At 42.5% G+C, this 25,448-nt stretch overlaps 1 protein-coding gene across 2 annotated transcripts in view; it reads left to right on the top strand.

Moving 5' to 3' along the window:
- The window catches only part of RNF144A (ring finger protein 144A), a 102,964-nt gene that overhangs the window by 416 nt on the left and 77,100 nt on the right, over nucleotides 1-25,448 (top strand). The window contains exon 1 of one of the 2 annotated variants that reach the window (XM_005287761.5): nucleotides 368-536. The exons of the other annotated variant lie outside the window; for it this stretch is intronic. The gene's annotated coding sequence lies outside the window, so the exon portion shown is untranslated. Of the gene's footprint in view, nucleotides 1-367; nucleotides 537-25,448 lie in introns of those variants that run through there. 2 annotated transcript variants of the gene reach the window in all.

Below are 25,448 nucleotides of genomic sequence, written 5' to 3'. Positions count from 1 at the left end.
CTCTAGGGCCGCCCCAGGTGGGGTTGTAGATTAGGCCACTGTGTGATGTCAGGGCCCAGCACCCAGAGGATACGTGGGGGATCTGGGTCTCTCCTGCCCTCTTTTGCTCCACACCCGCGGTGAATGAATGGCAGCAAGCCACGGCGTCTTCGGGCTATTTCGTGCCCCAGCAGCAATCGCGCAGGAGAGCGGCAAGAGTGCACTGTGTGTGTGTGACTTCCCCACTGCAGCCTCCTGTCCCAGCAGCACTGGCGCCCACCCTTCTTGTGACTGAGCTGAATTGCTGCTACTGCCTGCGGTCCTATTTGTCCAGCCCCCTACCCCACCCCCTGCATCTCTTGCCCTAGAAGCAGGCAGGTGTGGGGCGGAGGCTGGGGTTTGCACAAGCCCAGCAGCAGGGGGAAGATGCAGTCGGGCGCTGCCGCCTCTGTCACTTTGCTATCCCGATTCCACACGGCTTGTTAGCGAGGAAGCAGCAGCGAGACAATCTCTCAGGCTAATCCTTTCGAGCGACAGATTTTCTGCAGGAAAAAAAGGCAAGAGCTGTCGACTCTTGGCCCGGCCTGGAGTTGTGAAGTGTGGTGGTGGAGGCGGGGTGGCTGTCGGGAGGGTGGGGGGGGGGCTAGGGGCTTTTTTTTTTTTTGGTGTGGGTAGGGGGCTGGGTGGTGACCCCTCCACCCCTCTGATCCCTTTGTGTTGTGTCCAGCTTTCTCTTATACAGGGAGGAGGTTTTCTTTTGCTTCCCCAGCCTTCTCCACCTGTGTCTAGTGCAGGTGGGTTGTGATCATCTGAACAATTTGCCTTTGTGCTGCAAAGTGGGGGTGCAGGTTTCTTGTAGGGAGCTGGTGCCGAAGCTTAACAACCCCAGAATGGGCAGAGAGCCTCAAATTATGGTGGAAAGAAGAAACAGAGTTCCTGTGTGTCTGTGTGGCCACCTCCTCAAGGGAACAAAAAACTGGCAGAGGGCACACTCCAGCCCCGGCTCTCTAATCCAAGCCATGACAGCTCCACTCACTGTGAACTTGGCTGCTGCTATTCTTGGTGTCTATGTTTTAAACAAAGCCTTGTGAAAGGGCCCGCAGGAAACCCATCCTGTGTCACCAGGGCAGTTAGTGATTGCATTAGGGAGAGCTGGTTGTAGGTTGAGTGGGGGAGGGAAGAAATGAGGCTGCCTAGTGTATTGTGCCGTGCTCCTCTGCTCCCCTTTTGTCCGTGGCTGTTCAACTATGCTTTCTTTCTGTGCTGGACGGTACCCAGGACACCGTTAGTTAATGTTGTAGGTTACCATAGGGTGTTTCAAATCCACTTACATAAAGGGCTCTATTTTAGTCTACACACCCTCGATACAAGTATGAGCTCCTGTTACTGGTTTGGTTTTTTTTTTTTTTTTTTTTAACGAGTAATTCAAAATAAATGTTTCTCCTTTTGTACAACAAGTCTCAAAGAACTATGAAGGGCTTTTGACTTTTCTTTGCTAGAAATGGTATTATTTCAGTTTAAAGAACCTCTGGCAATGGCTGTTCAATTCTAGAGACATTACCAAACTATAACAGCTATTATGAAAGATATACCATAATAAATGAGGAAATATTGCTACTGATGGTATAGCTCACAGAGGCTATTTACAGGAACTGTAACTAAAAAAACGCTGATCATACTCCGTACTTATTAACACTCGTATATCTTCTGTGATATGATGCTTAGAGAGGAACTAAACCATTTCAGAACAATTCTGAATCTTGAAGTAAGGAGAGACACCTATTACTGAATAGTGATTGGAACAAGTCTCTTATGGAGAATGAATAAGCATGAATCCTCCTGAGATATGGACAGCAGTCTCTTTTTAGCCAACATTTTAGGGGGGAAAAGGTTTGGCTGGTTTTGGGTTATAAAAGTGGAAAAAAGCGGTTTCTGAATTTTCCCCCCCACTGGTACAAAAGTGAAACTGTCATTGATCTTATCAACACAGGAATAATAAGTAACCAGATCGTAAATACCCTGATTTTTCTGAAAGGCTTAGCACCCTCAAATTCCTTTGAAAAAGGCTGGCACTATATCAGTATATGTAGTACTTGCCTATGGACCATTGAATTGAGGAGAGATGATGAGGGATGAAAACAGACATTAGACATTTTAATTTCCACCATATCCCTAGATGATCAGTCACTTCCTTTTGTGAAACAAATTGTTTGAGCTTTACAATGATAATTTATGAATGATGGACTTATTTTTGGTTTGTTTACATGGTGAAATGATTTGTTTGTAAGAGTTATGGCTTCATTTGATGGCAGGAGAGAGATCCCTTGATCATTACCTGTTAGGTTCACTCCCTCTGGGGCACCTGGCATTGGCTACTGTTGGCAGACAGGATACTGGGCTGGATGGACCTTTGGTCTGACCCAGTATGGCGATTCTTATGTTCCCAGACTGGCTAGCAGTAGTGCTTTGGAGATGAGATAAAGAAAGGGACAAATCTTTCTTTCTTTGAGGACAATGAGTTTTGCTACTGATTTCAATGGGAAAAAAATTAGGCCAGAAGTGTATGTCTGGTTCATGCTTTATTTCACCTTTAGGTTACTTCCAGGACATTGGTGACACTTTCTTACATATGTATCTTTGTATTCTATTATGCCAATGTTAATGTGTAATTTGACATATTCACTAGTCTAAACTACAGGTCACGATGAATATATTTACAGTAACAAAACATACCACGTGCGTACATGTGTGTGTGTCTCTTTATATATACACACACACACTGCCAGATTGTACATTAGTTGTAGTTACTGCCACAATAAGTGTGAGGCTGATAAACTTTGATTTGAAGCTAATAAAAGATGTTTTCATTGTGTTCGGACAGTTTGGTAGTAGATGATCTTTTCCCCACACCAACGCTGGTAGTTATTGGGGTAGATTGTCTCCATGTTTTGTATTGTTAGGTACCCATAGACTTTTGGGTATGAGGCACCCTATTAATACTGTTAATTATGTCCACTTTTAAGCTTAAAATATACAAAACATATATTGTAAGGGAGCCATCTGGAGAATTGGCTTTTATTACTACTTTTTCTAAAATCTTTTCCTGTATCAGATTCTGTGGTTGTAAGAAGTGTTCATAATGTAATACAAGATTTGACATCTATCCCCCCAACTAAACTCTCAGCCTTGTACTGTTGACTTAAGCATCAGTTTTGGCTGCACAAAACATATGTTGGTAAGAATGGTGCTAGTGTACCTGGCGTTATCTAGAAAAGGCCCACAGACCTTTCTTGGCCTGGGAGAGGCCTTCTCCTTTGGACTTCTCAGTGCTGATCCATTGCAAAAACTAACCTTGATCCTACAAATGGATCCCCACAAGCAGACCCTTCCGCCCTCATGGATCTGATTGCAAATTTAGGGCCTAAGTGTGTTCCATAAGCTATTAAATTTCTTACCATCATGTAAATTAGGATGCAGTATTAATAGTGTATGTGTGGTTTCTTGCCCACATTGTTTTCAGTTTCCTTTTATAACTCTCAAACTGCACAAACCAGTTATCACCTAGCACAACACTTACTCAGTTTCAGTGGTTTAATAATTCTGTATACTACTTGGCCTATTGTCAATTGCTGTTTTTATAAACAGGCTGTGTCTCTAACTAGCTGTGCAGAAGTGAGTCAGTGGTGTGGTGTTCATCTCCCTGAGAGCTGGTGAGATCCTTTCTGAAGGAGGACAGACTAGATGATCATAACTAGATGATCCCTTAAACATCCTTAAAAGCTATGACCTTGGTACAGCTTTTGGATACATGGTAGCCATGCTGCATTCACATTGCACCAGTAATGGGAGTGGTTCCCTGCTTCTGGAAGCCATTTACATGAATTCATGTTAACTATGCCACAACCCTTCAGCATACACTGTCTGTGAATGCTGGAGCAGTCAGAGAATTCTTGCAGAATGCAGACTTTCAGCTAGCCGCTTTAAGTGTTTGCAGATAGTGAACTTTCTAATCACATCAGAGTTGCCTGAGGGGTCATGTTTTAAAGATCTGCTGGGAAATCAGGAAGGAAAAGAGAGAGGTAGTGAGAAAAATAAAATAATGTGTAGCCATGAAGAGAGGAAGGCATCCGAGGACCAGGTTGGTCCTGGGCTCTAGAGAGGCAGCCGCAATTGCCGCATCCCTTCTATGACATCACTTCTATATTGTTACTAGAAAATGGGATCCATGATATATGAGGGATAGTCACTTGCTGGGAATCTTATTCATTGAGCTCTTTAGTTATGCTGTCCTGTGGGCACCACCGCAGCAGTTAAATGTGACCATCTCCATCATCCAATAGAAACATGTACTAAATACTCCATCATAAGTTACTAAATAACTATTTCCTCCCCTCCAGTTTTCTATGTACCACATAAAGGAACTTCCCTCCAGTAGTCCCCTACCCAAGTGCCAGGGAGAAAAGATGGGGCCTTTCAGTGTGTCTGGAAGATGATCCGATCTGAACTCTGGTAGACCAAGGGGGAAGCAAGTGCAGGTCTCTCTCTTCTGTACTGAGGGGAGCTCCAGTTTGAGAGCCTCCCCTGACCACAGTGTTCTGGCTGTACTGCACATGGAGAGAAACAGACTCTTAGGCTACTAGGTCCCAAACCACTTCAGTCTTTAAAGGTTAAATCAACACGTTGAGTTCCTATGGAAACTTGCTGGCAGCCAATTCACACCTGAAGCACTGGGGTTATGTGCTGCCAGCACAAAACTCTACTCAGAAAATTAGCCAATGCATTCAGTAACATCTTCAGTTCCTGTGGTCTCAAAAAGTAACCCTGGTAGAGTACATCACACACAGTCCTCTGATCTTGAAGTGATAAGGGCATGGATAACGTATAGCAAGGTCCGTGTCCTGTACCCCGTGAAGACTGTCACCATCTGATCTAGGTGGAGCTCAGCTCTCAGATTTCATCCACGCCTCTGTCTCTATCAGACACTAAGTAATTTGCATGAGCAGGATTGGTTGAGTTAGAGACAAAAAAACAGTTTGTTGTCTGTATGCTGAAGACTTCCTAATCTGTCTCTTCCCTAAACTCATGATGGCCTTAAATACTCATTGAGCAGGAGAGGTACGTGAGGATGAATTAAGCAGGGGAGCATGTAGCCTGGCACAAATCCACTGTGGGTCCACCAGTAGCTGTCACAACATTAGGATGCTCCCACTCATGATTTCTGCCTTTGCTGTTTACCAGACACTGTCATCCATGCTGCAGCTGCCAGTTGGCAGTGAGGAGCAGTAGAGAGAATACCATGGGAATCTCCGTCATCCCCAGTTACTAGTCTTGTAGTCCACTTTTATTGGCCCTCTGTCAGCTCCCTTCCTACTAGATGCGCTGTTGGCATTGGTGGAGTTAGCAGCACACCCCTGTAAGCAATTCCATCCTGCCCAGTAGCGCCTTTCCTAATGACACTCCACATCATCCTGAGTAAGGAGTTGTGTGGCATTATCCTTCTGAACAGAATACCCTGGAAATGTGTTGTCTCCAGATACAAGCGATGCAGATGAAATCAGTATTATTGGACAACCTGCACCACATCCTCTGGGTGCCCCTGATTCCAGACTGTCAATACAACCCAGTCAAACAGTGCAAACAGATGTTATTTCTCTATGGCAGTCTACTGTCCTTTGAGACTAGCAGAAGTGCCAAGATGTGCTGATGAAGCTATCTATGCTAGTGCTGATGTTAGGGATATCGTCTTGAATCTTGCCTGGTGTCTAAATGTAGCTTTTTGGCAGACCAAATTCTCCATCCTCCCTGAGTGTAACTACTTCCCAATACCACATACATATGACTGGTGAAGATAGTTAATACATTTTTTATGTGCGGCTGCTGCTTAATGCAGTGGAGAGGCCTGTTGCCAGAGCCTTGCCACAGAGGCAATTACAGGAGCTGAACAAGAATCAGTTCAAACGCTCTGCAGCTACAACCAGGTGTGTAAGTTACTTTGCATATGCTGAGAGAATTAAACTCTGCATCTAGCAAATAAATCCTAGGTCTTGTCTACAAATTTTATAGCACTGTAACTATGACAGTTTAGAAACTGATGCTGTTAACACAGTGCAGTCCTTTAGTGTGAGCTCAGTTTTGCAGGTATAAGGATGCTTATGTCAGTATAGCTTATTCCCATGAAGTACTATAGTCTAGTTTTTCAAGACATGATGCCTTCAAATAAGGCTTGCATGGCCCCAAAAGGAAAAGGGTTGTTTTCTAACATTCTTTTAATACTATGTTTCCTGTTACCTTTTCCTGAGAGAGTCAATGCCCTGGCAATTCTTGTTTTGTTTTTCTCCAAGTCTTCCACCTGACATTAAGAGTTCACTCCTCTAGTCAGAAGTCTGAATCAATGCCATATGACTTGAGACAATCCAACTATCTAACGCAGTTTGAACTTTTGTCATTACCAACATCAAAGGGTTTACATTCAGTCCATACAGTTTAAGGAACAATGCAAAAAACTTTTCTCAAATAAATTAGAATGATATGGTAATTTCCTTTTATTTTTCACCTTTTTGTGACTATTCCGAGTGTTGAAAAAGAAGCTAATTATTTAACTGCTAACTAAGCTTTAATCTGAACATTGTATCATTCCGAGTCAGAGTGATGATCCAAAAACACTTTATAAAATAACAGAGGAGAAAAAAGTGGCTGTTTTCCCACCTAGGTATATTATAATAGAGGGTACAGTATTTACCCCTCCCCCACCCCACACCTCTTGCCTTTGCTGATGTGGGCATTTGTAATATTGTTTTTCTGAAACCCAGACAGAATTCTCTTTGTAGCTTTCTCACTTGAAGGTTAGTCCCTGAATCTGGAACATGGTTCTGCTTAGTGTTCTTTCTCTACTCCTGAATTCAGTTTGTTGTATTTCCCTCTTTTAAACTCTATGCGCTCATTTGCACAAACAAGATGATTGGTCTATGGCCCTGTCATTTCCACAGCTCAGTCTCACACACTGGCATCTATTGAATACTAATTTTTTTTTTTTTTGCTTTCATTATTTTTTAACATTAATTTGGTAACAAATGAAGGAAGAAGCTGGTAAAGCATTCATGCATTTCCAGTCGTGTATCCACAGCATTCAGGGTAAACTTCCCTGCCCCATTTCATCTGGACTTGTTCGGATTGCTAATGTAGGGCCAAATCTTGTCTGGACTTAATCTGCATAACCCCACTGATTAATTGGTGTAGATGAGGAAGGGTGTAGCACAAACTTGAGTAATGTCATACTGGATATCTTCTTTAATTAGAGGGAGGGCAAGTGATCCATATTTAACTGTTCTTAATCTTTCCTTGTAAATCAGTCTCTCCAACTTGCTTACTAGTTTTTTCCTCTTCTCTGATCTCCTTAACATTTGTTAATATCTCCTCCTAAGATGCCCAGGAATTCCAAGAGCAATCATATTCTAACTCGAAGTATTAGGTTATGGTTAAGGATACGATTCTGTCATGGAAGTCACGGATTCCATGACTTTTTGGGACCTTTGTGACTTCTTCTGGGGCAGGGCTGGAGCAGTTGTTAGCCCTGGGACTCTCGGAGCAGCGGCCCCAGGACTGAAGCAGCAGCTGGGGTTGGGTCAGCCCCTCTCGGGTGGGGGTAGCAGTGGTCAGCCCCTGCTGCAGGAACAGCTGCAAGCCCCTGGCTGTGCTCTATTTGTCCCCCCTCCCCCCCCTGTATTTTTAGTAAAAATCAGGGACAGGTCGCAGGCTTCCATGAATTTTTGTTTATTGCCCGTGACCTGTCCCTGACTTTTACTAAAAATACCTGTGACAGAATCTCAACCTTATTTATGGTTGTACTAGCCATGGTTAGGCAGTGACTGGAAAAGCATTCTGCCTTTGGGGGGACTTAGAGAGTGAGAATGCCTCTGTGGGTACTGAGGCATGGTGGACAAACACAGGAGAGGAAATGTGGTCAAGTGGGTAGGGCATTAGCCTGTCCCTTGAGACACCTGGGTTGGATTCCATACTTTGCCACAGGCTGCCTGTGTGACCTTGAGCATATCACTTAGTCTCTCTCTATCTCATTTTCCCCATCTGTAAATTGGGATAATAATACTTCCCTAGATCATCGGGCTGTTGTGAGGATAAATGCATTAAAAGCTGTAAGGCACTGAGATATTACATTAATGAAGGCATGTGTCAACTTCTTCTCCCTTAAGAGAGTGGCATGTGTTGCCCAGTACAGTCAATGTGGTGGAAGGGTCATGAGTAGTGTTCCACCCATCCGTGCTCCTTTTGCTGTCTAGTACTAGTGGAAGTGCTATGGATCCATCTTTTTCCTCTTGGGGAGAGCAAGTTTCTGGGTGCTCGCACTCGGGTGCTCAAGGGAGGTGGGCATTCCTTTTGACCTGGGCAAGAGCTGCCAAAATGTGGCCCAAATAATTTTGCTATCCCACTCCTCATTATCTTGTTACCATTACAAGTGTTAGGTATAGCAACCGATATCCACCTCTTCTTCCCTTTTTATGGACTTGATTCTCCACTACCATGCATCTTATGAAATCATTTAAACATGTGCAAAGTGAGAGTAAGACTCTACCAAGCCAGAGCACACATGTGACACCCACTTGCACAGGATTAAGTGGCTGAGAATCCTCCCTCCAGGTTTCAGTAAAATTCTCTAAGCTCTTAATCGTCATTTAGGAGAAAAATTCTAGTTGCTCTTGCTTGTTACGCACTCTCCTTGCATCTCTGAAAAGACACTTTTAGCACAATAACAACCCACTTCTGAGTCGTTCTCTTTTGTTTCAGGATGGCATTCTATTTAAAACAAACTTGTTGGAAGACTAGTTTCATAGGGAGCAATGCAGTGTAACTGGAGTGCACGTTAAATGTTTTAGGTTAAAATTAAGCTATGACAAATCCTTAGAAGACATGTAAGTCTAAAGAGTGCGATCTTCTTAGCAAATTGTCAGTTAGTGCTAAATATTTTCCCCAGTCATTTAACATTTCCATTAACTCCTCAAACAGTTGAAGCTCAAAGATTTGAATGAAGCTTAACACATCTGGTTGGTGTTCCCTTCTTTTGATTTAGGCTAGCTACTATTAAACATTATTTTATTTCCTGACAGTTCTTCTTGTTAATAGTAAATGGATTCTCCAGGGTGGATCTTGTTACCCAGAAAGTATTGTTTTTGCTTAGTCTCTTTTGCAGGCTGCCACAGTGTTGGCCTCCAAGCCAACACTGATCTGCTTTCTTTGCCTTTGTCCTGCGTGGTCAGCATTGTGTCGAATTGTCTGAGCCAAAGACAACAGTTCTTGTCAGCCAGTAAGAGGAAGAGGCAAATCGTTGGGTCAGGGACAGTGCAACCAGCGGACATTAATAATAGCAGTGCCCCGTTTCCCTGACAGGCAAAGCTGGCACTGGTAGCCGTTTGGGAGGATGAAGGAGTAGGAGGGTCATTCAGGATCTCTGCTTTTCTCTCTTTCTCTGAATTTATTTTTATTTCCTCCTTTGAATTCCCATGTTGGGCTGACCCATTCTTCCGGCTGAGGAGGGCTGAGTGTGTCTGTCTGAATTCAGTTGATTCCAGTCTTGACCTATTAAAGAGGAGAGAGAGAGTTTTGTATTGTGCTGCCGCTGAGAGAATGGCAGTACCATTTAAAAATTCATTAATGAGATGACGGAGTGGACTTGTGGAAGAAAAGGCGTAATTAGAGAATATGCATCTGTACTTATCGCAGATGGAGCTAGCTATAGTTAACATTTAAGTCCCGATGCTCTCCTGAATGTTAGGGAATTGATTCATTTGTTCATGTATGATACACCTGTCAGGCAGCAGTAACATGGGAAGCATCCAGTCACCATAGCCTTACTAATATTTATGACACATGTTAATGTGTTTTTTAGCTGAGTTCGATATGCACTATTTTTTTGGTGACTGAGTAAATTCTTGTTCTTTTCCAACAAACATTCATTTATCTTTATGGTCAAAACTGGTTTAAGGAGGTACATTTAGAGGAAACATCTGTTCAGTAGACCTCTGTCAAGTCACTTACAGTCCCAAGCTTTAAAGGAAGGATGGTCCAGTGGTTGAGACACTATCCTAGGGCTTGGAGGAGACTGTATCCATCTGTAAAAATGGGGATAATAGCACTTCCCTGTCATATAAGGGGTTGAGAGTATAAATCCATTAAAGTTTATGAGGTGCTCAGATACTAGGGTGGTGGAGGCCATATATGTACGTACCTTAGATACATCTCATTTAAAGATTTCTGATAGGAAATATCCTTTGGGCTCTAATTTTTGTGGTCCCCTCACTGGCTTTGTAGCATAACTAGCAAACACTAATCCCAGTTCTTTATTGACACATACAAATCATGGACATATCTGTAAAAACTATATAGTCCCGAACTGCTCCAGGAACAATGATCCTGTATTTTTCACTGTCTTATGTCTTGTGTATTGTGTAGTCATCTGCACCAATGCAAGATGTGTGTAGACCACTAGCAAATGAGAATAGTCCACTCACTCACACCAGCAGTAGCTTTACACCCACTTTGCACAAATGTGGATGACACACATGGTGTAAGAAAGTGGAAAATTGGGGCCCAAAGTTTATCCAATGCAAAAGGGCCACATAAAGAAAGGTATCTTGTACCCTTTTAAAAGCTAGAAAACAATAACTACGGGGGGCGGAGGGGGGAGAGAGGAAGGTGCCAGAGGTGATGTCTGCCTCCAAGCTCTACTGTAGCAGTGTTTTTGGGGTGGTGATTGAAGGGGGAGAGAGCTACTTCTCCCCTCATATGCTTGGAGACAGCAGAATCGTGGTGGGGAAGAGGTGTGTGTGTGTGTGTGTGTGTGTGTGTGTGTGTGTGTGTGTGTGTGTGTGTGTGTGTGTGTGTGTGTGTGTGTGTGTGTGTGTGTGTGTGTGTGTGTGTGTGTGAAAGCCACTGTCCTCCATGAAGGACAGCTTTCTCCTTAGTGTTTTCAATTAGGAGAGGATCCTCCTCCAGGTTGCTTCATTCACTTCAGTGGAGCTACTCTGATTCACACCAATGAAGACCTGGACCTATGGGCCCATTTGAATTATCCACGCTTTTCTCTCCCACTTTCACCTTCCTTCTAAAACTATCCCACTGTTTGTATGGTAGAAAATTGCCTTTCAGTTTCCCTTGCTAAAATATATCTCAGCTCTTATTTCCCATTAGTGGGTGAGCCCCCCTTTTGAACGTAATGTTTTATTTACAAAAGGTACCGTATAAACTCGTTCATTAGCCTGTTCATTTATAAGCCGACCCCCCCCCCCCAGATGGTTAGGTAAAAGTAGCAAAAACTGTATGACTTTCATAAGCTGACCCTATATTTCAGGGATTGGCAAACTTTGGCTCCAGGCTGTAAGGATAAACCGCTGGGGGGTTGGGACGTTTTGTTTACTTGGAGCGTCTGCAGGCATGGAGCCCCTCAGCTCCCTATGGCTGCAGTTCGTCGTTCCCAGCCAATGGGAGCTGCGGGAAGTGGTGCCACTTCCTGCAGCTCCCATTGGCTGGGAACGGCGAACCGCGGCCATAGGGAGCTGAGGGGCTCCATGCCTGCAGATGTTCCAGGTAAACAAAACGACAATGTATTAGATATTCAATTCAATGATTCCATAGAGTTTAAAATCATCGAATTTTGGTGTATACCCGTTTTATAAGCCGACCCCCCGCTCTTTGATGTGTCACTTTTTTACCAAAAATATTCAGCTTATTAACGAGTATATACAGTATATTTGTGATGTTAAGAACTAGGCTTTGCTTGTTTCCTGCTAAAAACAGTAAAGGGTATAAATGAGTTAAGAAAATACGTGGCTTCTATTTAATTTATTTATATTTAAGATGGAACTCCTTGAATACCAAGATCAGGATGCTCAATGTACATATGTATAAGTAGTTGTGGAAGAGATGATCACAATAACTGTATCTGCTGCTGTAGCACCAATGAATACTTAAGGGTTCCAAACAAAAATGGAGAATTAACTGTCCCTTTAATCACAAAGAGTGTTCCAGTCATTTAATTTTAATATGGCTTCAGTGGTGGAACTCTGTGTAGGGATCAGAAAATGTTTCCTGAGTTGCCTGAGAACTCTTCCAAATATTGTGTTCCCATATGTTCTTTAAAGTAGCTGCATCTCCAACAAAAACAAACAAAAAAGCTCTCTCCCTCCCCCCCCCTTCCCTTTCTTGTATTTTCATTCATCAGTCCTGGACATTGAAATAAGGAGAGTGGGACTGTTTGAAGATGAAGGGTTATTTAATTAGATTATTTCAATAAGGTACTTTATCTGCTATTCTTGACGCTTGGGAATGTTAACTAAGCTATGCTATTTTCTTAGCTTCATTACAAATTCCTCAGCAATCAAAGAATGATGTGTGTGTAGTGTGTTTTCCCCTAACACAATGTGTTTTGACAGATGTCTTCTATTCTGGGTATATACTACATAAGCAAAGCACATACTGTAAATACAAAAGGAATGGCTGCAAGGCAATCTGTCTGAATAGGAACAAGAACACTGGACATCTGATGCATGTTAAAAATTCACACTGTATTATCTAAGATACAAGGACTTTATACACATGTGTAAACAGCATATCCTCCCAGGGGCATATGATGGAATGATAGAGAGATAGGGATCTTTTCTTCATCTGGGGCTGTCCAGTGTTCCTCACAATGGTTGATCCAAGGTTAATTGGGGCCTTTGGTTGCTATCATGGTATAGATATATAACAGCAGACTATGCAGAGCAGGGTCAAAACTGATTTAAAATTACCCCATTTGTAACTGTCTGATCTGATGATTATGGACTGGAGGGGCAGGATGCCTCAGAACTCTGATTACTTCCCTCCACTTTTCTGCCTCCTCCTTTTGCCTTTCCCTGTCCCAGTCCTTTCTTTGGCTATATAGGACTGGAAAGCACTGTTTTCAGAACTCACTAATATCGCACCTTAATTGCCTAATAAACGAGTTCATTGTTTTGGCAATTGGAAATATTCTCCTTTTCTGCTTCCCACAGTCGGCTCCAGGTTAGGCACTCTGCCATCCAATTGTTCCTTGTCCAAATAGCCTAGGGAACAAGGAACCAGGATCATCACCAGTACTTAGTACCTGTAGTATGTCTTCATTCTTAACTGGCCATCATGCTAATTTAAGCTTTGAATATATCCTCTACCTTCCAAAAATACCCAAACAATCATTAATTTAGAGTTAATATTGTTAAACTGCATATTTTGCCATATCCAACTACACAACGAAGGAAATTAGCAATTAAGCTTTCCAATATTCCATCACTACTTACCCATCCCTTTTATTACTCAACCTCAGTTACCTCCTGCCACCATCCACAGCTCTCACCCCCCCATCCTTAACTTGAGGAACCCATCACTTGGGCCATGTTGAAGTGTTTTGATGGTTAACTTAGGGCATGTCTAAACTTACTAGTAGATCGGCACTGCTGCAATCGATTTAGGGTTTGGTAAAGACACGCTAAATCAATGGGAGAGCACTCTCCCATCAATTTGTGTACTCCACCTCCCCAAGAAGTGTAAGGGAAGTAAACGGGAGACGCTCTCCCGTCGACACAGCGCAGTGTAGTCACCATGGTAAGTGGGTCTAACTATTTCGACTTCAGTTAATTCGACTTAAGTTATTCACGTAACTGAAGTTGCGTAATTTAGATCGATTTACCGCGGTAGTGTAGACCAGCCCTTGCTGTTGAAGTGGCTCATATAAATGAGTTATGCATGTAGTTAGTGGAGGTGTGCGTACATTATGGGAGATATTGTGTCAGATTGCAAAGGGTGGCTGAGAGAGACTTTTTTTCTGTAACATTCATAGAATCATAGAATATCAGGATTGGAAGGGACCTCAAGATGTCATCTAGTCCAACCCCCTGGTCAAAGCAGGACCTAATCCCCAACTAAATCATCCCAGCCAGGGCTTTGTCAAGCCTGACTTTAAAAACCTCTAAGGAAGGAGATTCCACCTCCCTAGGTAACCCATTCCAGTGCTTCACCACCCTCCTAGTGAAAAAGTTTTTTCTAATATCCAACCTAAACCTCCCCCACTGCAACTTGAGACCATTACTCCTTGTTCTGAAAAGGTGTGTGAGGCAGAGGTCACTCCGAATCTGAAATCAGCCCACCAAGCAACAATGATATTTTGCTATTGTACAGAAACTTCCACTTGAGGATCTCAGAGCATTTTGTAAATGTAATTGATTGAATCTTTCTGATGCCCATTGGAGATGGGCAGTTATCCTCTCTTACAGATGAGGAAACCAAGGCACAGAGGTTAAGGCCAGAATGTAAATGTTGGTGTTTCACTTGCGACATCTAGGGCTTGATTATCAGCACCCACAACTCCAAGTAAAATAAGCAGTCGCTTCATGTGCTCAACACGTTTTGAAAATCAGGCCTGAGGCGTGTCTGTTTGGTCACCCAAAATTAATTGAAACTTAAAACCGTAGACCTAAGTGTATTGCTGAATGGCACACAGGAAGTCTGTAGCAGAATAGGAAATAAAACCTACATTATTCAACTCCCACCTCTGTCATAAATACACTGTCCTCTGCTGATGAATGCAATGTCTTTGCTGAAGACAGTTATTTAGTATAAAAAGGAGGGGGGGGGAAGGGAGCACCAAGTGTTTAGAATGCATTAGTTCTGCAGTTGCATTCAGGGGCCGACCAATCTAAATACTGAAGCTGCAAGGGGTGAGTATATTTCAAAGGGAGACCATGTTCCACCATGTGCTGCCTCTTGCTTGACCACATGATCCAATGGCACTCTGCAAGTAACTGAGCCACGTTTCTTGTCTTAAGTTCCCTGTAAGCTGTGCAGCCATGCAGCAGGCTGTCAAGGGTCGCACAGGTGGGGAGAGGCGCCTCTGCCCCGGCCCAGCTCTGCCAGAACTGTTGTGGCCAGGGAGAAGCACCTCTTGCTGGCCCCGACTGCTGTGGCAAGAGAGGGCTGGGGGGAGTCCTCTCTCCCTGCCGCAGCCCTGGGGCACCTTGCACCCCAACCCTCTACCCCATCCCTGAGTCCCCTCCCGAACCCCTCATCCCCGGCCCCAGCCCAGAGCCTTCACCCCAGCCAGAGCCCTCATCCCCCCCCAACCCTCTGCCCTAGCCCTGAGCCCCCTCCCATACCCCAAGCCCCTCATCCCCCTGCACCTCAACCCTCTTCCCCAGCCATGAGCCCCCTCCCACAGTCCAAACCCCTTGGCTCCACCCCCACCACACATCACCTCCATATTGGTGCACATAACAAAATTCATTCTGCATATGGATGTAAAAAATTAGAGGGAACACTGTTCTTGTGTGTTTTTGTTTTTTTCTCAACAGCTGCAATTGGGACCTTAAAAAACCTTGTAAGGTGACAGCATATGGTCACTTATCCAAAACTTTCACCATAAATCAGTGGCTCTCAGCCTTTCCAGACACTGTACCCCTTTCAAGCGTCTGATTTGTCTTGTGTACCCGCAAGTTTCACCTCACTTAAAAACTACTTGCTTACAAAATCAGACAGAAAAATACAGAAGTGTCAGAGTACACTACTACTGAAAAATTGCTTATTTTCTCATTTTTACCATATAATTATAATATAAATCAATTGGAATATAAACAGTGTATTTACACTTCAGTGTATAGCAGTATAAACACGTCATTGTATAAAATTTTAGTTTGTACTGACTTTGCTAGTGCTTTTTCTGTAGACTGTTGTAAAACTAGGCAAATATCTAACTGAGTTGATGTACCCCCTGGAAGACCTCTGTGTACCCCCAGTGGTGCACGTACCCCTGGTTGAGAACCACTCCCATAAACAGTGCAAAAAGGCCAATTTAGGACATGAAGGAAGTGCAGACATGGAAAAAGAAGTAGTTTGGGTCTAAGTCTCCCAATCTTTAAACAGGCAAAAGTCCCACTGACATCAACAAAATTATGAATGCTCTTCTTCCATACCAGCACTGCCTCACCATTCCCACCGACTAGCTTATGCACTGCCCGTGTCTGATTTGGATATAGTCACGGATCTGCTCCTCTAACAATGCCAGTGCTAAAAACTCTTCCGCATAAATGGTCTCTGGTTGAACAGGAGTTACCCTTGTATCTCCCAGCAACCCAGCCAGCATTTTGTGTGAGTTAAGCTCCCAATATGTTGAAGCCCTTATTGTTCTTTCTGTTTAAGGACTGCAGGAGCGTGGGCCCCGAATATTTAAAAGGAGACCATGAAGATTCTTCTTTTCAATTTTTCCCCCCTTCATATGTTTAATAATAACTGTGCTGTATGTACATCTCCTAGTCTTCAACCTCTGATTTTCCCTTATTAATGACTATTAGAAAGAGGCTGTATTAATAACAATGTAGAATTATAGATTAGGCTGACAGCCTCTTAAACACACGTTTAGTGTTTTAAATGGAGAGCTGCTTTTAGCTGCATTTCTAAATGGTGAAAGAGAGACTTGATGTAAAACAGCTCATACAATTTCTATTGTGTTGCCCATGCTGTACCACTTGGCATTTTCCTTCAAATATTAGTTAAATTCTTTTAATGTTTTGCCTTCAAGCACTTAGTTACCAAACCATCTGAGAAAATCAGTTTTCTGTTTAGCGTTGGGCTCTTAACAAACCTGAGATGGGCATTCTGCATGTTTCCTTGCAAAGCAGCTGATATTTGCTCAACTCTGCGGCAGTCAGGAAAAGGAATGACAAAATCAGAAGCATATTCAAAGCCTTCTTACGCAGGAAAATGTCAAGGGCTGATTTCATTATTTTAAGGATGGTGCTCAAACATTTATTCTTTGCAAGCAAAAAACAAAGACAGGAAAGCCACTGTTCATTCAAACTTCTTAGTGCTAGGTGTGTCACAGATTAAGGGGAAAAATCATTTGCTACGAAGTGCTTAATTGTCTGTGCTTTGCTATTGTGCATAGTAGAGTAAAACCAGTTCTAAATGCAACCAGCCATTTTCAGGAGTCTAGAAGAAAAGCATTTTTCTTCTGTCTGCACCCATGAGAATGTAGGGAGTTCTAACTGTTGCTACATTCAAGGAAAAGCTATTAATTATACCTCCTGACATATCATGTTGTGGCAGTAGTGTATTTCTCTACTCCCAATATGCACAAGCTCAGGTACACCTATTTTGAGATATTAATGTAAATGGATCCATTAAACGATCTTTGAGCTTTTCTGTCCTTGTGGTTTTTATAAACATAAAGCACCCCCCCTTCTGATCTGACAAAAAGCACCTTATTGTCATTAATCAGCGAGATGAGTAACCGTGCTGTACTTGTACTTGCTGTTGTACTCGCTGTCAGAGTAAACATTATTCAGTTAATGCTGGGAGATATTGAGCAAGGATTTAGAGAGGCAGAGGGTGGGTGGAATTTTCAAAAATGCTCCTTGTCAGCTTAAATCAGGTACCATTCAAGTCAACTGGAGTCTTACCTTTGATTTGAATGGGAGCAGAGGTTTGAATGTCCCACCCTAATATTGTATTTGATACCTCATCAATCATAGAATATCAGGGTTGGAAGGACCTCAGGAGGTCATCTAGTCCAACCCCCTACTCAAAGAAGGACTAATCCCCAGCCAGATTTTTGCCCCAGATCCCTAAACGGCCCCCTCAAGGATTGAACTCACAACCTTGGGTTTAGCAGGCCAATGCTCAAACCACTGAGCTATCCTCCCCCCGTCCCTTGTGTCCGTGCATATATGCGAGCTTGTAAAACATGCTTTAGGTATCAGGAGGACAGTCAAGCCATATACAGTCCCTACACGTAATGGGATTTTGTTTTGTTTTGTTTTTAAGAGTCGCGATGGAAAAGTACAGTATATACTCGTTCGTAAGCCGAATATATTTGGTAAAAAAGTGACGCATCAAAGAGTGGGGGTCGGCTTCTAAACGGGTCTACACCAAAATCTGATGATTTTTAACTCTATGGATTAATTGAATTGAATATCTAATACAATGTTGTTTTGTTTACCTGGAGCGTGTGCAGGCATGGAGCCCCTCAGCTCCAAGTGGCCGCGGTTTGCCGTTCCCAGCCAATGGGAGCTGCGGGAAGTGGTGCCACTTCCTGCAGCTCCCATTGACTGGGGACGGCGAACCGCGGCCACTTGGAGCTGAGGGGCTCCATGCCTGCACACGCTCCAGGTAAACAAAACATCCCGACCTGCTAGTGGCTTATCCTGACAGCCGGGAGCCAAAGTTTACCAACCCCTGAAATATAGGGTCGGCTTATGAAAGGCTCATACAGTTTTTTGCCATTTTTACCTAACCATCTTGAGGGCTTGGCTTATAAACGAACAGGCTAATGAATGAGTATAAACGGTTGCCATAACTATAAAGGGAAGAGTAACAGCCCTCCTGTGTACCATACTATAATCCCTCCTGGCCAGAGACACCAAAATCCTTTTACCTGTAAAGGGTTAAGATGCTCAGGTAACCTGTCTGACACCTGACCCAAAGGACCAATAAGGGGACAAGATACTTTTAAATCCTGGGGGGGAAGGCTTTTGTTTGTGCTCTTTGGTTTGGTGAGTGTTCGCTCTTGGGACTAAGAGGGACCAGACATCAATCCATGCTCTCCAAATCTTTCTGAACAAGTCTCTCATATTTCAAACTTGTAAGTACAGCCAGGCAAGGCGTGTTAGTTTTATCTTTGTTTTCTCAACTTGTAAATGTACCTTTTGCTAGAGTGTTTATCTCTGTTTGCTGTAGCTTTGAACTTAAGGCTAGAGGTGGATCCTCTGGGCTCTTTGAATCTGTTTACCCTGTAAAGTTATTTTCCATCCTGATTTTACAGAGATGATTTTTACCTTTCTTTCTTTAATTAAAAGCCTTCTTTTTAAGAACCTGATTGATTTTTCCTTGTTTTAAGACCCAAAGAGATTGATCTGGACTCACCAGGAATTGGTGAAAGGGGGTGGGGGGAATGATTAATTCCTCCTTGTTTTAAGTTCCAAGGGGTTTTTGGATCAGTGTTCACCAGCGAATTGGTGGAAAGTCTCTCAAGGCTACCCTAAAGTTCAGAGTGGGGAAGGAGCCTTTACAACGGTAGTTAACTATTCTGTATCTCCGTACTGAGGACTGGGGAGGAGGAAGTTTCCAGCTATACGAGCATGTTGTGGATGCAAAGCAGTCATCTTTAGAACAAGTTCCAAAATTTTAATACTTTTAAATGGTCATCTTGTTTCATAAGCCATGTCATTAAATTAAGGAAACCCAACATTTTCTTGTGTCTGGATATAAATTTACTTCAAGGACAGATTTTCGAGCGTCACCACCAAGGGATGACTTTTATGGTTGCAGTTTGCGTATGAAACCTCTCTTCTCAAACTGAATGCAAGTACTCACTGCAAAGCAATCAATCCTGTTGTGAGAGGCTACCGGTGTGGTGCTTCTGCTTTCTCCTGTTGATATCACTCGGCTGCGTGCGTGTGTTCCCTCTGTGTGCTGCCCCAGCTCTGCGCAGATAGCTGACACAGCAGACCCGACGAGAATCCCCAATAACCACAGAGTCTACTAAGATACAAAGGCACCTCGGCCAGGTTTATTGCGATCTCGGACACAATTGCAGTTCCCTGTAGGTTTCTGAGCCTCAATCAGGGCATACTACGAGAAAAGTGCCTCTTGGCAAGGACCCGGCTCAGTGGCGGGACTTTCCACTGCCCCCGTGGCCGGACAAAGACACCACCCCAGGGACACATTCTTATACACAAGTACAAACAAATTACACATCACTCCTGACGTATTGAGGTGCAACCCCTCTACGTAGCAAGGTACAACCCCTCTATGCAGTAAGGGGCCGCCTCGCACCCTGTACCTGTTGGTTCGATCAAAACATCTCTATCCATCATTTTACCCTTTTGCCCCTGTCATTGGGATGGGTCGGTCTGTTCCATGTTATCTGTGGAATGTTCCCGTATGGTATGTCTTGGTACCATGTTTATACTATAACTATGCTAAATGAATATGTATTTCTGCAACATCAGCCCTTTCCTTGCCAACTTCTGTGAGCAGGGCCTGCCTTTTGCTCACAGCTTAACTTTGCTTTCTATGCTAGCAAAGCCTTGACCATTACTTTAGTTTGGTTCAGGCCTCATACTGGGCCTTCATTAGGCCTTTACTATGTTGCCTTCACTTACTACAAATCCAATGATGTCTTTTAAAAATAATGCTGCTGGATAACTCTGTACGTGGTAAGTAGCTTGTATTGGAAATGAAACTAGAGCTGCTGGCAACTGATCTGCCCCGAATTCACTCTTTCCTCCACCCTGCCATCTCGTTTTATTCAGTAAAATGCTCAGGAAATAGATTAATTTTGCTCAATACTGAGCAAAGTTATTCAGTTGTCATGTAATGGCTACTGCAATCGCGTTGATAAATGAATGGAAAGTTTGTTTCTGTTCATTGTAGCTTTTGTACACGAAGCGTCTCTGTATTCTGTATGGAGATGCTACTTTGGATCCTATACAATATCCTATAAATCACAGTCACCAGTACTGGAGCTATAGTATACCAGTAAGAGGTATTCCCCCCACCCTCTCTTTGGAATTATAAGCACACTGCAACCCCAAAAGTATGTTCTGTGTGAGGACACTTGCCCTTTCCACACAGATATTAATACAGCCTGTACTAAAAAGTGAAGACATGGAAAAAGGGTTAATGGTGTTAATTTTAGATTATTTTGCTGAGAGCAACAGTGCCACAATGTCATAATTTAAAGGCTCTTTGACCACAGGGAACAGCTAGTTCTAGTTTTGTACTTGTAATCTCAATAAAGTTTGACCCTTATTTTCCAGCCTTTCATACTCTGTTGATCCAAATTCCTAGACTGGTTGGCTCTTTCTCATAGGTTCCCCGTGACTGACAAAGGCGAGAGTGTTGTGCTAGGAAATTGCATTATCTGTCTTGAAAACATTTGGCCTGTGCACAGACAGACTCAGTTTCTAATGCAACCATTCTTTTGTAAGAATTTTATGCCAATAGGATTTAGAAGGAGGTTTTTAGTGGTGGGTTTTACTGACTGTTTGGAAATGCTGGTGTGTTAGACTTCTTTATAAAAATCAAAAACATATATGCCAAGTTACATTGGAGAAGAAAATCTGACAGAATCTGTGTTTTAATTAAGGTGCTTTAAAATTAAAGGCTCTGTCTCTACCAAAATGAGCAGAAGATAACAAAATGTGCATTCCAGTTAATCATGTGCTCTGGACTCCACTATGAAGAGAGATTTGATTTGGTGGTGTCATTTGGCTAGCTGCAAAGTACAGTTGCATGTTGGTATCTAAAGTGAGTCGTTTTAGCTTAAGTTTTTCACATCTTCAGAGCAACCTGCCTGATTTTATATGTGCTGCTCAGTTTAAAAATAATGTTACATAATAAATGCATTCTCATTTTTAAGTAGCACTAAAGCTATACTCCAAATAAGAAATTAGGAAAGTTACAAAAGTTAATTTCCTTTTAATGGTAGACACACATCTGTACATATTATGAAGTTGCTGCTGTTGATACACACAACAGTTGTGTACACTGTTGACTAAAAGCTATAGGTTGCACGTGGTCATCTCAGTGTACCCTGATACTTTTAGTGCCTTCTAGTATAAGTAATGAAATGTACTGTTTATCAACAATTGTAGTTTATAATTGAGATTAGAATTAAAAAAATGCTACATTATTGTTAGCCTCACACACACCTATATGCAGAAAGTAGATAAAATTGCTGAGTTCTTCACCCCCCAGCCTTGCAATTAATGTTTTTGGCTCCTTCCCACTCTGCAGTCTGTGGCATCTCTGTGTTCACACATCTTCTAGCAATAATATTTGAAAAGGCTTTATGTTTATATGTGTTCTTTTCCTATAATAGTTGTAGAGTGGTAGCTTTTTGGTAATTCTAGTTGCTCAAAATATACACTTCCCCTTCCAAGTCCTGATATCGACTTAGCCCCAGAGAGTGAAATCATGTTCTATTTTGCTGTATTTAAGCAAGTTAAATAATCTTGTGCAATCAAAATGTTGTAACAGTTTCTTCATTTTGTGGAGTTTGTGGGTTTTACATAACAAGTTGGGGGTTTAGTGAGGAAACACTTCTTTCGGGTGAATTTTAAAAATATTGTTTGGTTGCAGTGCTCTTTGAAATGTTTTCATCAGCAGTTTTCTTTTTGATCACGGCATTGTTTTTCAGCAATGAAAATTTTCATTTTAAAAAGGTGGGTTTTTTTTTTACTTTTCTAATGGGGAAAAGGGAAGGAGAAAAGAAAAGGAGGGGGGGGAAATAAAACAATGAAATTAAAGTTTTGAATTTAAAAAATGAAAGTTTTCATTTTTGTTTTCAATGTTTTTGTTAACTAAAGGAGAAATTTAATGCAAAACAAACAAAAAAATCATTAGTTTGTGAAATTTCCCATGGAAGTTCCACTGTCAGCCAACCAATTTAAACTTAATTCTTCTCACTTGTCATCTAGCTCATCTTATACATCCTAGTTATTGATCTGATTTGCAGCAAATATATTCGTTAACTAAAGCTGCACTACAGCTGTAGCGGTGCAGTGAAGACATTTGCTATAGCAACAGAGGGATTTTTCTGTCACTGTTATAAATTCACCTCTTGGAGAGGTGGTAGCTAGGTTGACAGAAGAATTCCTCTATCACATGAGTTTTTTCTTAGGGTAACTAAAGTGCATGGGGTATCCTGAGGTAAAAGCTTAGTGAAGACAAAACACTTTAGTTTAACCATGAGGTAAATACCCCGAGGTAAAAGCTTAGTGAAGACAAAACACTTTAGTTTAACCATGAGGTAAAGTCACTGAGGTTAACACCAGCTGAAGGTATAGGGCTGATGCTGGAAGTTTATATCCTGGTATAACGGAAGTGCCCCGTCTTCACTGTGTTCTTACCTTGGAATAGCCCTGAGTTGGTTGTGTTTTTTTTTTTTTTTTTTTTTTAAAGAACCTTTTTAGTGGTGAAGAAAAGACATCAGATATTGGTCTGTGTGGATATGCGTATACTGCAATTAAAACCTCATGACTGGCCCATGCCAGCTGATTCAGGCTTGTGGGGCTTGACCTAAGGGGCTGTTTAATTGTGGTGTAGATAGATGCTTGGGCTGAAGCACAGGCTCTAGGACCCTGCAAGGTAGGGGGATCCTAGAGCTTGGGGTGCAGCCCTAGCCTGAATGTCTACACTGCAATTAAACAGCCCCTTAGTCTGAGTCAGTTGGCACAGACCAGCCGTGGGTGTCTAATTACAGTGTAGACATACTCTTTGTACAGCTGTCAGGATGAGTTTGCAAGTTGTGGCTTGATACTAAATCTTTTCCTACTACCTGCCTACTTTATTCATTGTCACTATAACTGTTTGTTCCATTGGGATTCTCCTGAAGGGCTACTGAGATCTAGGATATGTTGGCAAGGGTCTGTATTGGAAATATTCATGGTATGTGGATGATCAAAGGGTTATCTTGAGAGAGTTGCGTACCAGATTGAAATGTAGCATGCACAGTTTAGCCTTTAATATGGAAAGCACTAAATAGTCATTGGATGGAAAGAAGATATGTGTTAACATCTAGTTTCCCTACCTGGCTGCCAGCAGCAAACAAGAACCCTCCATTCTATCAATATGATATTTAGATGTTCACAGACCTTCCTGATATCTCAGAGAGCATCTGCGTGCTCCTGACCTCTCCTCATCCTGAACAGTTCTTTGGAGCGGCTGCTTCAGAGAAACCATCGGAGAGGTAGCTTAGTCCTTCCTCCAAGTAAGAAAAACCCACACATCAGTTTACTAAAAGGAAGGAATCCCTCCTATGATGCTCTGATGATGGCCTCATACAGCAAAGTGTGACTCTTTGCTGCACTCGTTTTATTCACAATTTATATTCACTTATTCTAATGACTGTACTGTGATGATACCATATTCTTCATGGAGATTGTTTTGCTCTGTATCTTGATTGTACTTTACACAGTAGAGAAAAGCCTTTGGAGAAAAACTGACATACATATACTGCCAGATGGTATTCTTGAATTTGACAAGATGCTTCCATGCTATTGCAGCAGCTTGGGCATACAAGTGGGCTGACTGCAGAGCCTGTAGGATGTTGAAAGACTGGTTCACTCTTTGTTTAAGGGCTGATCCTGCCCTATAGAAACTGAGTTTGGTAAATTTATGGAGGGGATGATTTGATGGGGCTGCCTACAATGGCATGTGGCCCATTGGTGACTGCCAGTAGCTAAAATCCCCAACTGCTGGAGACGGGACACTAGATGGGGAGGGCTCTGAGTTACTACAGAGAATTCTTTCCCATGTATCTGCCTGGTGGGTCTTGCCCACCTGCTCAGGGTCTAACTGATCGCCATATTTGGGATTGGGAAGGAATTTTCCCCAGGTCAGATTTGGGTTGGTTTTTTTTTTGCCTTCCTCTGCAGCATGGGTATGGGTCACTTGCAAGTTTAAACTAGTGTAAATGGTGAATTTTCTGTAACTTGAAGTCTTTAAACCATGATTTGAGGACTTCAGTGACTTAACCAGAGATTAGGGGGTCTATTAAAGGATGGGATGGGTGAGGTTCTGTTGGCTGTAATGTGCAGGAGGGGAGATTAGATTATCACTATGGTCCCTTCTGACCTTATGAGTCTATAAACACTGGTCAAAGCTGCTCATGTGAAATGTTGTCAGAACATGGTATTACTGAAATTTTGCTCATTCAGATGGCATATATCACATTGGTAGGGGCTCGTTCACCTGCACATCTACCAATGTGATATATGCCATCATGTGCCAGCAATGCCCCTCTGCCATGTACATTGGCCAAACCGGACAGTCTCTACGCAAAAGAATTAATGGACACAAATCTGACATCAGGAATCATAATACTCAAAAACTAGTGGGAGAACACTTTAACCTGTCTGGTCATTCAATGACAGACCTGCGGGTGGCTATATTACAACAGAAAAACTTCAAAAACAGACTCCAAGGAGAGACTGCTGAGCTGGAATTGATATGCAAACTACACACAATCAACTCAGGATTGAATAAGGACTGGGAATGGCTGAGCCATTACAAACATTGAATCTATCTCCCCTTGTAAGTATTCTCACACTTCTTATCAAACTGTCTGTACTGGGCTATCTTGATTATCACTTCAAAAGTTTTTTTTTTTTTCTCTTACTTAATTGGCCTCTCAGAGTTGGTAAGACAACTCCCACCTGTTTATGCTCTCTGTATGTGTGTATATATATCTCCTCAATATTTATTCCACTCTGTATGCATCCGAAGAAGTGGGTTGTAGTCCACGAAAGCTTATGCTCTAATAAATTTGTTAGTCTCTAAGGTGCCACAAGTACTCCTTTTCCTGAACAATGTGGGTATTCCAAACATAGCTCTCTCTCTATATAACCTCCTACATTAGGGGACGGATGGAGTCATACAGCTCAGAGCTAGTT

This window comes from Chrysemys picta, chromosome 3, assembly GCF_011386835.1.
Source record: "Chrysemys picta bellii isolate R12L10 chromosome 3, ASM1138683v2, whole genome shotgun sequence".
NCBI lineage: Eukaryota > Metazoa > Chordata > Testudines > Emydidae > Chrysemys > Chrysemys picta.
Note: the sequence above shows the minus strand (reverse complement) of the source record. Positions and strands in the feature narration are given on the sequence as shown.